Genomic DNA, 17,232 nt, shown 5'->3' on the forward strand with positions numbered 1-17,232 from the left:
TAAAGAAATATTTTACCTTGTTTCCTGACAGGATTTTGTGTTAACTGGTAACTGTAAAGATGTAGACAGCAATTAGATGTCTACATTCAATCTTTCAGATAACAGGTGAAACCGAGGATTCCGACTGCCCTCGAGACGGATTTCGATTCTGTTGGCAATATTTGCTCTCTGTATCTCGCTACCTTGTTTTCCTACTTTGAGACACTCCTGTAAACTTAACTTTAGTTTAAAAAAAAAAATAAAATTTAGAGTACCCAATTATTTTTTTTACAATTAAGGGGCAATTTTGCGTGGCCAATCCATCTACCCTGCACATCTTTGGGTTGTGGGGGCGAAAACCCACGGAGACACGGGGAGAATGTCCACACGGGCAGTGACCCAGAGCTGGGATCGAACCCGGGACCTCAACACTGTGAGGCAGCAGTGCTAACCACTGCACCACCCCAACTTAACTTTAGGTTTGAATTTAATATCTCCTTATGTGGCTTGGCGTCATATTTTGTTTTATAATTATCATAGCTTATCATAGAATTTACAGTGCAGAAGGAGGCCATTCGGCCCATCGAGTCTGCACCAGCTCTTGGAAAGAGCACCCTACCCAAGGTCAACACCTCCACCCTACCCCCATAACCCAGTAACCACCCAACACTAAGGGCAATTTTGGACACTTAAGGGCAATTTTTATCATGGCCAATCCACCTAACCTGCACATCTTTGGACTATCTTTGGATAATGACCCTGTGACGCACCTTGCGATGTTTTATTATCTGAAAGGTGCTGAATAGATATCGGTTCTTGCATTCTGGCCAATGTTTATCCCTCAGCCACCATCCCTTAAACAAAAATCGGATCATTATCACCACTCTGTGCTAAGTTCAAATGTCTACCATCTTTCCTGAGGCGTTTGGAGAAAGGTTTGGGTTTTAAGCTGTTACAGCAGGGGAAAGAGGAGGGATGGGGGTTAGCGAGAAGTTTCCAGAGGGGAGGATCCTGATGGTCTGACTGCCCCAGTTCCTTTGAAGCTACAGTGGTGGAGCAGCAGTATTCCGGGCACGTGGCTTTGGCTCACCGATGTTGAGCTGGGAAAAGGTAAAACTCGTCCAATAAGACATGGATGTTGTCCAGCCAGTCTGGCAGCATAGAGCCAATTGCGGTCAAGAGAGGTGGAGCGATCGAGCTGTACGAACGACCAAGTGTAATGCGGAGGTTATATCATGTTCTAAAGATCTTGGAGAGGAAAGGGTTGAGCAGTCTCTTGGCTGGTTTATGGGGCTATGTCTAGGGCTGGTTTAGCACACTGGGCTAAATAGCTGGCTTTGAAAGCAGGCCAGCAGCACGGTTCAATTCCTGTACCTGCCTCCCCGAACAGGTGCCGGAATGTGGCGACTAGGGGCTTTTCGCAGTAACTTCACTTGAAGCCTACTTGTGACAATAAGCGATTTTCATTTAATTTCTTACGAGTTGAGGGCAGCATGGTGGCGCAGTGAGTAGCACTGCTGCCTCACGGCGCTGAGGACCCAGTTTTGATCCCGCCTCTGGGTCACTGTCCGTGTGGAGTTTGCACATTCTCCCTGTGTTTGCGTGGGTTTCACCCCCACAACCCAAAGATGTGCAGGGTAGGTGGATTGTCCACGCTAAATTGCCCCTTAAAATGAGCAAGGATTAAAACGTATGAGGGAATGTCATAATGTTTGAAGAGAGCCCTTTTTGTGCTATGGACTGTGGTAATTTAAAGAGGGAATCATTGACAGGAAAATGAGGCAATACATTCAAGATCCTGAAGGCGGAGGGAGGTTGGTGGTGGGTCGAAGGATGGAATTTTGGGGATTATAATGATAGTGTTAATGGGGAATCATTGACTGTTAGCAAGTGCAGGGTTCAAAATGAGAGTTGGGCAATCAGGAGTTTGGAAATGAGATTCAGGGAGCAGGAGTTGAGTTCAGGCAGAAGGATGAGGAATAGGGAGGTGGATAGCTCCTGTAATGCTGGAATAAGGTGCAGAGGCGCAAATTTCCTGTACATATGCATCATCTTATCCTCGCATTATTCTGTTTCACAACTGTGCTCTTGCCTCAGCCGCAGCTCCTCTCCTTCCACCCCACACCTGCTCCTCACAGATGGCTATGCCTGCGATTCAGAATCTGATGTCAAAGAAAGAATGTCTGTGTAGCCCTTGCATGGAGCTGAGGATGATAGTGGAGTCTAAAACACTTGGGTTGTAGGCAAATGTTTACTGAACTGGGAGAGAAATGTGTGAGTGAGCACGCTGTGCGTGTTAAAAATGCTGAAAGGAATGATAATATCAGCAGTTTAACTTCAGTTCAGACCAGAGAACTGCAGGCGAACATCCAACCAGTTGGCTCAGTTGGTAGCACACTCACTTCAGTCAAGGGGTTTGCCCCACTCCAGGGTCTTTTATGCTTATATATTGATGCAGTACAGAGGGAGTACCGCACTGTTGGTGATGCTATCTTTGGAGTGGAAAGTTAACCTGAGACCCCATCTACCCTCTGCGATTCATTAAAAAATATCTGCGAGCACTATTTTGAAGAACAGTAATGTTTTGGCCAATGCAGATCTCTGTCCTGAAATTTTCAATTGATCTCCAGCACCTAAAGCCTTTTGGAAAGATAATTCCAAATTTTCAGTAACCTTTGTGGGAAAGAGTACTTCATGATTTGGTAGCGCACCCTGGGCGGGATTTTCCAGTCTCCGACACCGGAATCACGTTCGGCAATCGGCTGCAGAATGCACGTTGCCGCCGAAATAGGGGGCGGCGCTGCTTTTGCGATGCTCCGCCCCCTCCAAAACGGTGTACCACGCCGCACGCTGTCGGGACGATACCTGAGGCCCCCGCCTGATGCGCCGAGTTCCCGACGGAGTCGGTCGCGTGTGGTATTTTTTTCGGGAACTCACCGTGGTGGCTGCGGACTAAGTCCAGCACCGCCACAGTCGGAGGGGAGCCGATCCACGGGCAGGGGGAGGCGAGCCCGGTCACTATTTGCCAGGCCGGGTCCGCGTGCGGCTGGCGTCGTGTTGCACGGCGTGTCCGCTGCAGGCCGCCACCTTGTGCATGCTTGGCCACGGACCCGGTAATTCTCCGACCTGCTAGCCCCCCACCAGATGGAGGATCGGTGGCCATTTTAGCCATTTCTTTGGTCGTAAAATGTCACCGTTCCCACGCCGGCATCAGCACTTAGTCTCCAAATTGGAGAATCCAGCCCCCTGGGCTAGTGCGAGGTCAATTCTAGACCCATTTGACCCGGAGTCACAATCTGTAAACAAGTGAATTAACCGATATCCAAAGTCTTTGGCCCCAAGTGTGCACACAAGGCAAACAAACACAAGAGGGGAAGAAAGGGGTTAAAAAAAAATCATATGTAAAATGGGGAAGAATCTTTGTTTCAGGTGGTAATTTTTAGCACCTTATTCCACTTCAAAATTTGCTTTCAGTGTGAGGTTTTACATAGACACATACAAAGAAAATAGAAGCAGGAGGAGGCCATTTGGCCCTTCACGCATTTATTATCATGGCTGATCAGCAAGGTCAGTACCCTGATTACTGTAGATTCATTCAGACCTCTGCAGCATGTCCAATAAACCTAACCACATCTTTTGGATACTAAGGGGGCAATTTTAGCATGTCCAATCTACCTAACCTGCACATCTTTGGACACTAAGGGAGCAATTTTAGCATGTCCAATCTACCGAATGGCCTCCTTCTGCACTGTAAATTCTATGAAACCCTCTATGAAACCTAACCTGCACATCTTTGGACTGTGGGAGGAAACTGGAGCACCCGGAGGAAACCGACGCAGACATGGGGAGAAAGTGCAAACTCTATACAGTCATTCAAGGCCGAAATTGGATCCTGACCTCTGGCACTGTGAGGTAGCAATGCGAACCACTGCACCATTGTTCATCTCATTGGACATGGGATTACCAAATTTCATTAACAAATGACTAGCCAAACATCCAAGCTAGACTGCTTGGGCTTGTCCTGTGGGATCATATTTGTCATAATTTATTTGTCTAATCGCAAAAACCCAGCTGGGTTATCAAACTAATAACACTGTTGCATCCAGAATTGAAATCATTGTCGACATAAGCACATCTTTATTTTCTTCCCCATTTCCCCCATCCTCTCAAAATATATCCAATCTGCAAGGATCGGTTTAGTGTACAGATCCTGTTAGTTTTTCATTCATTGTGGGCTCCACATCACAAACAAATTCGGCGAGCCTAATTATGATGAGCAGAAGCATCCAATTATTCTGCCTGAGAAAATAATATACATATTATTGGTTATAGGAACTGACTCGGTGGCCTTTCATCCAATTCAAGGCAGTATCTGCTGACACCTGCCTCATCTGCCAACTGTATTATTTGGAGATTAAGTCTCTCATTAATGTCAAGACTAGTTTCACACCCATGGTACCACAGGCCTCAGGCCTCAACATATGTTCAACCTGTAAGGCTATTGGACACTAATTAACAAGCAGAAAAACATAGCTGCAGATGTATACACACGCATACAGTATCAAAATCCATAGACTCCTTACAGTGCAGGAGGAGGCGATTCAGCCCATTAAGATTGAACCAACCCTCCGAAAGAGCACTCTCTCTAGGCCCACTCCCCCGCCTGGGCAGATGTCACTGTTGCTTCACAGTGCCAGGATCCCAGGTTCGATCCCCGGCTTGGGTCACCGTCTGTGCGGAGTCTGCACATTCTCCCCGTGTCTGCGTGGGTTTCCTCCGGGTGCTCCGGTTTCCTCCCACAAGTCCTGAAAGACGTGCTGTTAGGTGAATTGGATATTTTGAATTCTCCCACATTGTACCCAAACTAGGGGCTTTCCACAGTAACTTCATTGCAGTGTTAATGTAAGCCTACTTGTGACAATAATGAAGATTATTATGTAGAAAAGTTTAACCTGGTGTGGGGCAATTCAGAGAAAGGGGGAACACTCTTAAAATTGGAGCTGGGCCATTCAGCCTTGAAATCTGTAAGGGTCAGAACAAAAGAACAAAGAACAAAGAAAATTACAGCACAGGAACAGGCCCTTCGGCCCTCCCAGCCTGTGCCGATCCACATCCTTTATCTAAACCTGTCTTCTATTTTCCAAGGATCTACTTCCCTCTGTTCCCCACCCGTTCATATATCTGTCTCGATGCATCTTAAATGATGCTATCGTGCCCGCCTCTACCACCTCCACTGGCAAAGTGTTTCATGCACCCACCACCCTCTGTGTAAAAAACTTTCCACGCACATCTTCCTTCAACTTTACCCCCTCACCTTGAAACCCCCACTCTTGGAAAAAGCTTGTTGCTATCCACACTGCCCATACCTCTCATAATTTTGTAAACCTCAATCAGGACCCCCCTCAACCTCTGTCTTTCCAATGAAAACAATCCTAATCTACTCAACCTTTCTTCATAGCTAGCACCCTCCATACCAGGCAACATCCTGGTGAATCTCCTCTGCACCCTCTCTAAAGCATCCACAGCCTTCTGGTAATGTGGCGACCAGAACTGCACGCAGTATTGCAAATGTGGCCTAACCAAAGTCCTATACAACTGTAACAGGACCTGCCGACTCTTGTACTCAATACCCCGCCCGATGAAGGAAAGCATGCTGTATGCCTTCTTGACCACTGTATCGACCTGCGTTGCCACCTTCAGGGTACAATGGATCTGAACTCCCAGATCTCTCTGTACATCAATTTTCCCCAGGGCTCTTCCATTGACCGTATAGTCCGCTCTTGAATTAGATCTTCCAAAATGCATCACCTCGTGACCCCTTCCTGGTCATTCCCTTATTTCCCCTTTTTCATTTTGCCGTTTTTATTGTTGCTCCACGGATGATTAATAGACATGTGTCTTTAAGTCAAGCAGCAGAGAGGAGTGAGGAATTCAGAAGTTACAGGAGAGAACACACTACTAGCTTCTGCTAGTTTGATCAGGAACTTCAGACTTTTCGGCACCAGAGAGATGGGGTGGGACGGGGTTGGATTGATTGGCTGGGTGGCCAATGAGGTGGCCAATGTGCCGTACTCTGCCCGGTAGCAGGTGGTGATTGGAATGGTTTTCAGAGTCCTGAGGGAGCAGTTGAGTCCTAGATACAGAAAGACAAGGACCCGATTTGTCTCCCTGTCCAGAAAGGCTGTGAGTATGGCTGAAACTAAAATTGCCCCCTTAGTGTCCAAAGATGTGCAGGTTAGGTAGATTGGACATGCTAAAATTGCCCCCTTAGTGTCCAAAGATGTGCAGGTTAGGTGGGATTATGGGGATAGGGCAGGAGAGTGGGTCTGGGTAGGGTGCTCTTTCAGAGGGTTGGTGCAGACCCAATGGGCTGAATAGCCTCCTGGCACTGTATGGATTCTACGATTCAAACTGCAGATACCAGAAAGCAACAACAGCAACTTACATTTCTACAGCACTCAGTCCATGCAGAGCGATGGCTCATGGCTGTGGATAATAAGTGGGGACAGCCAGGAACAGGTTAAAGTGGTTGAAGGGGAGGCGTCTTATGCACTGATGTGGCACTATTTGGAGAAAAACGAGTGGAGCTCTCCCTGGTACTAGTCCTTGCATCAATGGCAACTTGGTCAAAAATGTTGGCAGTATTGCTGTGTGATCGCATCCACTGACCATCGGCCCTCAGAGCTCTCCATGACCACACTGCATGGCCCATTATAATCCCATCACCAGCTCCTTCCACAGTTACCATTTTCTTGTTATGCACCCATCTGTTCCCAGCAGAGCAACTGCATTTCTAATGGGTTTCTCTCTCATGCATCCAAAATGTCTCTGAAATTCCATCTTTAATCCTTTGATGTATATCTGCTGTTGTATATGAATAAGTCTGCATGAGAGAGGAAACTCTATATTGTTCTCATCAAGCTATTGATAAAATCCATTTGGATAGACTGACCAACATAAGAACATAAGAACTAGGAGCAGGAGTAGGCCATCTGGCCCCTCGAGCCTGCTCCACCATTCAATGAGATCATGGCTGATCTTTTGTGGACTCAGCTCCACTTTCCGGCCCGAACATCATAACCCTTAATCCCTTTATTCTTCAAAAATCTATCTTTATCTTAAAAACATTTAATGAAGGAGCCTCTACTGCTTCACTGGGCAAGGAATTCCATAGATTCACAACCCTTTGGGTGAAGAAGTTCCTCCTAAACTCAGTCCTAAATCTACTTCCCCTTATTTTGAGGCTATGCCCCCTAGTTCTGCTTTCACCCGCCAGTGGAAACAATCTGCCCATATGTATCCTATCTATTCCCTTCATAATTTTATATGTTTCTATAAGATCCCCCCTCATCCTTCTAAATTCCAACGAGTACAGTCCCAGTCTACTCAACCTCGCCTCGTAATCCAACCTCTTCAGCTCTGGGATTAACCTAGTGAATCTCCTCTGCACACCCTCCAGTGCCAGTACGTCCTTTCTCAAGTAAGGAGACCAAAACTGAACACAATACTCCAGGTGTGGCCTCACTAACACCTTATACAATTGCAGCAGAACCTCCCTAGTCTTAAACTCCATCCCTCTAGCAATGAAGGACAAAATTCCATTTGCCTTCTTAATCACCTGCTGCATCTGTAAACCAACTTTTTGCGACTCATGCACTAGCACACCCAGGTCTCTCTGCACAGCTGCAATTTTTAATATTTTATCATTTAAATAATAATCCCTTTTGCTGTTATTCCTACCAAAATGGATAACCTCACATTTGTTTGATTGTCAACATGAAGTTGACAATCTCTTACTGTAGGGACTCATCTAAATATCCGGTGCGAGGAGACAGTGAGAATTGAGATAAGACCATAAGATGTTGGAGCAGAAATAAGCCATTCGACCCATCGAGTCTGCTCCGTCATTCAATGAGATCATGATTGATCTGAGATAATTCTCAATTCCACTTTCCTGCCTTATCCCCATAACCCTCATTTCCTGACTGATTAAAAATCTTTCTATCTCAGCCTTGAACATACTTAACGACCCGGCCTCTACAGCTCTCTGCGGTAAAGAATTACACAGATTCACTCCCCTCTGAGAGAAGAAATTCCCCCTCACCTCTGTCTGAAATGGGTGACCCCTTACTCTGAGATTCTGCCCTCTGGTCCTAAACTCTCCCACAAGAGGAAACATCCTCTCAGCATCGACCCATAGAAAGCATCACAGCCTGGTATGGCAACTGCTCGGCCCAGGACCGCAAGAAACGTTAGAGTCGTGAACACCGCCCAGTCCATCACACAACCTGCCTCCCATCCATTGATTCCATCTACACCTCCCGCTGCCTGGGGAAAGCGGGCAGCATAATCAAAGACCCCTCCCACCCGGCTTACTCACTCTTCCAACTTCTTCCATCGGGCAGGAGATACAGAAGTCTGAGAACACGCACGGAACAGACTCAAAAACAACTTCTTCCCCGCTGTTACCAGACTCCTAATTGACCCTCCTATGGACTCACCTCATTAACACTACACCCTGTATGCTTCATCCGATGTCGGTGCTTATGTAGTTACATTGTCCACCTTGTGTTGCCCTATTATGTATTTTCTTTTCTTCCCTTTTCTTCCCATGTACTTAATGATCTGTTGAGCTGCTCGCAGAAAAATACTTTTCAATGTACCTCAGTACACGTGACAATAAATAAATCCAATCCCTGTCAAACCCCCTGAGACCTTATATGCCTCAATAAGGTCACCTCTTATTTTTCTAAACTCCAATGAGCACAGGCCCAATCTACTCAGCCACCCCTCATAAGAAAATCCCCCCATATCCTTCCTTAGATAACGGGGATCAAAACTGTTCACTGTGTCCCAGGTGTGGCATAATGGCACATGAGTTCAAATCTCACCACGGCAGCTCATCGAATCCCTGCAGTGCAGAAGGAGGCCATTTGACCTGTTGAGTTTGCGCCAAACCTCTGAAAGAGCACCCTACCTAGACACATGCTCCCCACCCTATCCCAGTAACCCCACCTAACCTGTGGCCACCAAGAATCCAGTACGGGTTTGTAGAGTCAAAAGAAAAGAACTTTATTCACAATAATATATACACAGCAGCAGCGGTTCACCACTGCTGCCTACTCTAGCTGGTACCACAGCGGTCAATTCTACTTATACAGGTGAAACTGCTCATGATTTCCCAGCCCCCCTCATTGGGGAGCTCACAGTCCATCTGAGTAGCGCAAGCTGCTGTCTCTGAGCTCCTGTTGCCGCTGTCTGTAACCCTGCTTCCGGACCTGGTGTGTTATTCTGATGCTTCTGAGACCATTCATCTTCTCTCAATGTGGGGAGGGGCTTTGTGATTCATCACACCTGTTGTGACTCCAACAAGTTCACAATAAATTACAGATGTTGGCTCCGTAAAAAAACAAAAAAAACTTTTTTTTAAAAAAGTGGGCAGCACGGTAGCATTGTGGTTAGCACAATTGCTTCACAGCTCCAGGGTCCCAGGTTCGATTCCGGCTTGGGTCTCTGTCTGTGCGGAGTCTGTACATCCTCCCCGTGTATGCGTGGGTTTCCTCCGGGTGCTCCGGTTTCCTCCCACAGTCCAAAGATGTGCAGGTTAGGTGGATTGGCCATGATAAATTGCCCTTAGTGTCCAAAATTGCCCTTAGTGTTGGGTGGGATTATTGGGTTATGGGGATAGGATGGAGGTGTGGACCTTGGGTAGGGTGCTCTTTCCAAGAGCCGGTGCAGACTCGATGGGCCGAATGGCCTCCTTCTGCACTGTAAATTCTATGATTGATGTGAAGATGTCGGCGTTGGACTGGGGTGAGCACAGTAAGAAGTCTTACAACACCAGGTTAAAGTCCAACAGGTTTGTTTCGGTGTCACTAGCTTTCGGAGCACTGCTCCTTCCTCAGGTGAATATAAACATATAAAATTATGAAGGGAATACATAGGATAGATGCGGGCAGGTTGTTTCCACTGGTGGGTGAAAGCAGAACTAGGGGGCATAGCCTCAAAATAAGGGAAAGGAGATTAAGGACGGAGTGTAGGAGGAACTTCTTCACTCAAAGGGTTGTGAATCTATGGAATTCCTTGCCCAGTGAACAGTTGAGGCTCCTTCATTAAATGTTTTTAAGATAAAGATAGATCGTTTTTTGAAGAATAAAGGGATTAAGGGTTATGGTGTTCGGGCCGGAAAGTGGAGCTGAGTCCACAAAAGATCAGCCATGATCTCATTGAATGGTGGAGCAGGCTCGAGGGGCCAGATGGTCTACTCCTGCTCCTAGTTCTTATGTTCTTATGTTCTTATGAATGAAGAGGTAGGTTCCAGAAACATATGTATAGACAAAGTCAAAGATGCAAGACAATGCTTTGAATGCGAGTCTTTGCAGGTAGTTAAGTCTAAAGTAATATTACCTGAAAATGCTTGCATTCTAAGCATTGTCTTGCATTTTTGACTTTCTCTACATCTCTGTTTCTGGAACCTACCTCTTCATTCACCTGAGGAAGGAGCAGTGTTCCGAAGCTAGTGTTCGTATCAAACCTGTTGGACTTTAACTTGGTGTTGTAAGACTTCTTACTGTTCTGTATGCTGGTTGCCTCTTCCCGACTTTGAAGCCAGGACTACGGAAAGGGGGAACGGTGCTACGACTGGCTGAATGGAGGGAAAGGAGAGCCTATTGCTGCTGCCAGTTGCTTGCAGGGGAGAGAGAGGAGAGTGCTTACCTGCAGTTGCCATGGGACTCGTACTTGTCACTGGCTGCCTTTCTGCTCATCGACTTGGAGTGGAGAAAGGGGTGGAACTTGGTTGGCCTGCTGTTGGGCTAAAAGTGGGGAGGAATGGACTCACGTTTGCGGTTTTGGTTCTCTTCCCCCCCCCCCCCCCTCTCACTCGCTCACTGTGCCCTATATTGGGCCGATGTGGGGGGGCTACCATTGGGGAAGGGGGTGGTTGTGTGTGTGTGCTGGCTTGAGAGCTGGTGTTTTTTTTATCTTGTAAATGCTTTCGGCATATTACTGTTTTTCGTGACTATGTTGTGTTTTGCATGTTGCTGACTCTTTTTTGTATTGTTCAGTTGTCAATAAACTAAAATATATTATGGGATACCCAATGGTCCCCAGCCAATAGTATTCAGGCAGCTTATAACAGACAATAAGGCAATTTATCGTGGGAAATCCACCTAACCTGTACATCTTTGGACCTGCAGCACCCAGAGGAAACCCACGCAGACACGGGGGAGAACATGCACAGTCCGCACAGACAGTGAGCTACGGCTGGAATTGAACCTGGGTCCCTGGCGCTGTGAAGCAGCAGTGCTAACTACTGTGCCACCGTGCCGCTGATGGGAACTGGATGCAATTATTAAACCAGGAATTGAAAGCGAAGCTCCATATAGGTGAGCATGAAACTAACATTGATTGTCGTCAAATTCGATCTGGTTCACTAATGTCCTTTTCGGGAAGGAAATCTGCCAACCTTACCCGGTCTGGCCTACACGTGACTCCAGACCCACAGCAATGTGCCAGGACTGGCCGATAGGCACTTTGCAGCCCGCACCCTCTAACCCAGAGGTGGCAATGCCAACACGAGCACATGGTTCTGAATCACCAAACGTCAAGCTGTCCAAAGTTGGACCTTTGGATTGATTTTCCCCACCTCCACCTTCAGACAGATGAGTGCAACAGGGAAGATGATTTCTATTCTCAGCATTGTTAATATCACAGAATGTTAAATCATTCATAGCAATGGTTGTCCTCTCTCTGCATTCCTGAATTGCATGAAAAATTCATGGTGCCAGTGCAATAAGCAAGGATTGTTATTTTTTTTGAAGCATTGTTGCTCAGTTAAATCTACGCCTAAAGTAAGCATTTCCTGCACAAGTCACACTGCGGAGAATTTGAGAACAAAATCCAGACTGACGCCCCAATGGAGTACTGAGGGAGCACAGCACTGTCAGAGGGTCAGTACTGAGCGAGCGCTGCACTGTCAGAGGTTCAGTACTGAGGGAGTTCTGCACTGTCAGAGGGTCAGTACTGAGGGAGCACAGCACTGTCAGAGGGTCAGTACTGAGCGAGCGCTGCACTGTCAGAGGGTCAGTACTGAGCGAGCGCTGCACTGTCAGAGGGTCAGTACTGAGCGAGCGCTGCACTGTCAGAGGGTCAGTACTGAGGGAGTGCTGCACTGTCAGAGGGTCAGTACTGAGGGAGCACAGCACTGTCAGAGGGTCAGTACTGAGCGAGCGCTGCACTGTCAGAGGGTCAGTACTGAGGGAGTGCCGCAATGTCAGAGGGTCAGTACTGAGGGAGTGCCGCACTGTCAGAGGGTCAGTACTGAGGGAGCACAGCACTGTCAGAGGGTCAGCACTGAGGGAGAACAGCACTGTCAGAGTGTCAGTACTGAGGGAGTGCCGCACTGTCAGAGTGTCAGTACTGAGGGAGTGCTGCACTGTCAGAGGGTCAGTACTGAGGGAGTGCTGCACTGTCAGAGGGTCAGTGCTGAGGGAGTGCTGCACTGTCAGAGGTTCAGTATTGAGGGAGTGCTGCACTGTCAGAGGGTCAGTACTGAGGGAGTGCTGCACTGTCAGAGGGTCAGTACTGAGGGAGTGCTGCACTGTCAGAGGGTCAGTACTGAGGGAGTGCCGCACTGTCAGAGGGTCAGTACTGAGGGAGTGCCACACTGTCAGAGGGTCAGTACTGAGGGAGCGCCGCACTGTCAGAGGGTCAGTACAGAGGGAGTGCTGCGCTGTCAGAGGGTCAGTACTGAGGGAGCACAGCACTGTCAGAGGGTCAGAACTGAGGGAGTGCTGCACTGTAAGAGGGTCAGTACTGAGAGAGTGCTGCACTGTCAGAGGGTCAGTACTGAGGGAGTGCCGCACTGTCAGAAGCTCAGTACTGAGCGAGTGCTGCGCTGTCAGAGGGTCAGTACTGAGGGAGCGCTGCACTGTCAGAGGGTCAGTACTGAGGGAGCGCTGCACTGTCAGAGGGTCAGTACTGAGGGAGTGCTGCACTGTCAGAGGGTCAGTACTGAGCGAGTGCAGCACTGTCAGAGGGTCAGTACTGAGGGAGCACAGCACTGTCAGAGGGTCAGTACTGAGGGAGTGGTGCACCGTCAGAGGGTCAGTACTGAGCGAACGCTGCACTGTCAGTGGGTCAGTACTGAGGGAGTGGTGCACTGTCAGAGGGTCAGTACTGAGGGAGCACAGCACTGTCAGAGGGTCAGTACTGAGGGAGCACAGCACTGTCAGTGGGTCAGTACTGAGGGAGTGCCGCACTGTCAGAGGGTCAGTACTGAGGGAGCGCTGCACTGTCAGAGGGTCAGTACTGAGGGAGCGCTGCACTGTCAGAGGGTCAGTACTGAGGGAGCACAGCACTGTCAGTGGGTCAGTACTGAGGGAGTGCCGCACTGTCAGAGGGTCAGTACTGAGGGAGTGCTGCACTGTCAGAGGGTCAGTACTGAGCGAACGCCGCACTGTCAGAGGGTCAGTACTGAGGGAGTGCTGCACTGTCAGAGGGTCAGTACTGAGGGAGCACAGCACTGTCAGAGGGTCAGTACTGAGGGAGTGCCGCACTGTCAGAGGGTCAGTACTGAGGGAGCACAGCACTGTCAGAGGGTCAGTACAGAGGGGCATAGCACTGTCAGAGGGTCAGTACTGAGGGAGTGCTGCACTGTCACAGGGTCAGTACTGAGGGAGTGCTGCACTGTCAGAGGGTCAGTACTGAGGGAGTGCTGCACTGTCAGAGGGTCAGTACTGAGGGAGCATCACACTGACAGAGGGTCAGTACTGAGGGAGCACCGTACTGTCAGAGAGTCAGTACTGAGGGAGCACCACACTGTCAGAGGGTCAGTACTGAGGGAGTGCTGCACTGTCAGAGGGTCAGTACTGAGGGAGTGCTGCACTGTCAGAGGGTCAGTCCTGAGGGAGTGCTGCACTGTCAGAGGGTCAGTACTGAGGGAGTGCTGCACTGCCAGAGGGTCAGTACTGAGAGAGTGCCGCACTGTCAGAGGGCCAGTACTGAGGGAGTGCTGCACTGTCAGCGGGTCAGTATGGAGGCAGTGCTGCACTGTCAGAGGGTCAGTACTGAGGGAGTGCCGCACTGTCAGAGGGTCAGTGCTGAGGGAGAGCTGCACTGTCAGAGGGTCAGTACTGAAGGAGTGCTGCACTGTCAGAGGATCAGTACTGAGGGAGTGCTGCACTGTCAGAGGGTCAGTACTGAGGGAGTGCTGCACTGTCAGAGGGTCAGTACTGAGGGAGTGCTGCACTGTCAGAGGGTCAGTACTGAGGGAGTGCTGCACTGTCAGAGGGTCAGTACTGAGGGAGTGCTGCACTGTCAGAGGGTCAGTACTGAGGGAGTGCTGCACTGTCAGAGGGTCAGTACTGAGGGAGTGTTGCACTGTCAGAGGGTCAGTACTGAGGGAGTGTTGCACTGTCAGAGGGTCAGTACTGAGGGAGTGCCGCACTGTCAGAGGGTCAGTATGGAGGCAGTGCTGCACTGTCAGAGGGTCAGTACTGAGGGAGTGCCGCACTGTCAGAGGGTCAGTATGGAGGCAGTGCTGCACTGTCAGAGGGTCAGTACTGAGGGAGTGCCGCACTGTCAGAGGGTCAGTACTGAGGGAGTGCTGCACTGTCAGAGGGTCAGTACTGAGGGAGGGCTGCACTGTCAGAGAGTCAGTACTGAGGGAGTGCCGCACTGTCAGAGGGTCAGTACTGAGGGAGTGCCGCACTGTCAGAGGGTCAGTACTGAGGGAGTGCCGCACTGTCAGAGGGTCAGTACTGAGGGAGTGCTGCACTGTCAGAGGGTCAGTACTGAGTGAGTGCTGCACTGTCAGGGGGTCAGCACTGAGGGAGTGCCGCACTGTCAGAGGGTCAGTACTGAGGGAGTGCTGCACTGTCAGAGGGTCAGTCCTGAGGGAGTGCTGCACTGTCAGAGGGTCAGTACTGAGGGAGTGCCGCACTGTCAGAGGGTCAGTCCTGAGGGAGTGCTGCACTGTCAGAGGGTCAGTACTGAGGGAGTGCCGCACTGTCAGAGGGTCAGTACTGAGGGAGTGCTGCACTGTCAGAGTGTCAGTACTGAGGGAGTGCTGCACTGTCAGAGAGTCAGTACTGAGGGAGTGCTGCACTGTCAGAGGGTCAGTACTGAGGGAGTGCTGCACTGTCAGAGGGTCAGTACTGTGGGAGTGCCGCACTGTCAGAGGGTCAGTACTGAGGGAGTGCTGCACTGTCAGAGGGTCAGCACTGAGGGAGTGCTGCACTGTCAGAGGGTCAGTACTGAGGGAGTGCTGCACTGTCGGATGTGCCACTTTTTGGATCCAACTTTATGCTGTGCCATTCTCTTGAACCCTTGCCACAAATTACTTTCGCTAGTTATTCACTCCGTCCCTCATCCTGGCAACTGTCTGTGAGGCTGAACCAAACTATTTACAGTGTCGCTGATGCTGAGCCTTGCCTCCAGCCTACATTGTCTACCTTCACTTGCGTGACCTTCCTCACTGCACTTCGCACTCATCACTGTCGTAACCCTCACCCACACATTTATCCCCCCCCCCCCCCCATCCCTGTAATCTCCTCGATTGCCTCAACCCTCTGAGATATACAGTGAATGGTAGAACCCTCAAGAGTATTGAAAGTCAAAGAGATCTAGGAGTACAGGTCCACAGGTCACTGAAAGGGGCAACACAGGTGGAGAAGGTAGTCAAGAAGGCATACGGCATGCTTGCCTTCTTTGGCCGGGGCATTGAGTATAAGAATTGGCAAGTCATGTTGCAGCTGTACAGAACTTTAGTTAGGCCACACTTGGAGTATAGTGTTCAATTCTGGTCGCCACACTACCAGAAGGATGTGGAGGCTTTAGAGAGGGTGCAGAAGAGATTTACCAGAATGTTGCCTGGTATGGAGGGCATGAGCTATGAGGAGCGATTGAATAAACTCGGTTTGTTTTCACTGGAACGAAGGAGGTTGAGGGGCGACCTGATAGAGGTATACAAAATTATGAGGGGCATAGACAGAGTGGATAGTCAGAGGCTTTTCCCCAGGGTAGAGTGGTCAATTACTAGGGGGCATAGGTTTAAAGTGAGAGGGGCAAGGTTTAGAGTAGATGTACGAGGCAAGTTTTTTACGCAGAGGGTAGTGGGTACCTGGAACTCGCTACCGGAGGAGGTAATGGAAGCAGGGACGATAGGGACATTTAAGGGGCATCTTGACAAATATATGAATAGGATGGGAATAGAAGGATACGGACCCAGGAAGTGTAGAAGATTGTAGTTTAGTCGGGCAGTATGGTCGGCACGGGCTTGGAGGGCCGAAGGGCCTGTTCCTGTGCTGTACATTTCTTTGTTCTTTGTTCTTTATATCTGCGTTCCTTTAAGTCTGCCCTTTCGGACTCTCCCATTGTAATCGCGCCATCATTGGTGGCTGTACCTTCAGCTGTCTGGGCCCAAGGCTCTGGGATTCCCTCCGTGAACCCCTCTGACTCTCCACCTCTCTCCTCTCGTCCTTTGGCACCATCCTTACAATCTCCCTTTTTGCCCAAGCTTCCGCCAGCTCAGCTTCATCTGGGTATTGCCTCGAATACCATGGGCCCTTATTTTACTCAGCAGTCTCCCGTGAGGCACCTTATCAAAGGCCTTTTGGAAGTCAAGATAGATAACATCCATTGGCTCTCCTTGGTCTAACCTATTTGTTATCTCTTCAAAGAATATGTTTCTGGAACATACCCCTTTATTCACCTGAGGAAGGAGCAGCGCTCCGAAAGCTAGTGACATCGAAACAAACCTGTTGGACTTTAGCATGGTGTTGTAAGACTTCTTACTCCACAGTCTAGGTGGTGTAGGTACACCCACAGTGCTGTTAGCGAGGGAGTTGCATGATTTTGACCTAGCGCCAGTGAAGGAAAGGCCGATATATTTCCAAGTCGGCGTGGTGAGTGACTTGGAGGGGAACCTCCAGGTGGTGGGGTTCCCAGGTATCTGTTTCCCTCGTCCTTCTATACGATAGACGTCGTTGGTTTGGGAGGTGCAGCCCAAGGGTCCTTGCTGAGTTCCTGCAGTGCATAATATAGATGGTACACATTGTAGAACTGTGTGTCAGTGGCGAAGGGAATGAATATTTGCTGGAATGGGTGCCAGTTAAGTGGGGCTGCTTTGTCCTGGATGGTGTTGGGCTTCTTGAGTGTTGTTGGAGCTGCACCCATTCATCCAGGCAGGTAAGTGGAGGGTATTCCATCACACTCTTGATTTGTGCCTTGAAGATGGTGGACAGGCTTTGG

This window comes from Scyliorhinus torazame, chromosome 6 (genome assembly GCF_047496885.1).
Source record: "Scyliorhinus torazame isolate Kashiwa2021f chromosome 6, sScyTor2.1, whole genome shotgun sequence".
NCBI lineage: Eukaryota > Metazoa > Chordata > Chondrichthyes > Carcharhiniformes > Scyliorhinidae > Scyliorhinus > Scyliorhinus torazame.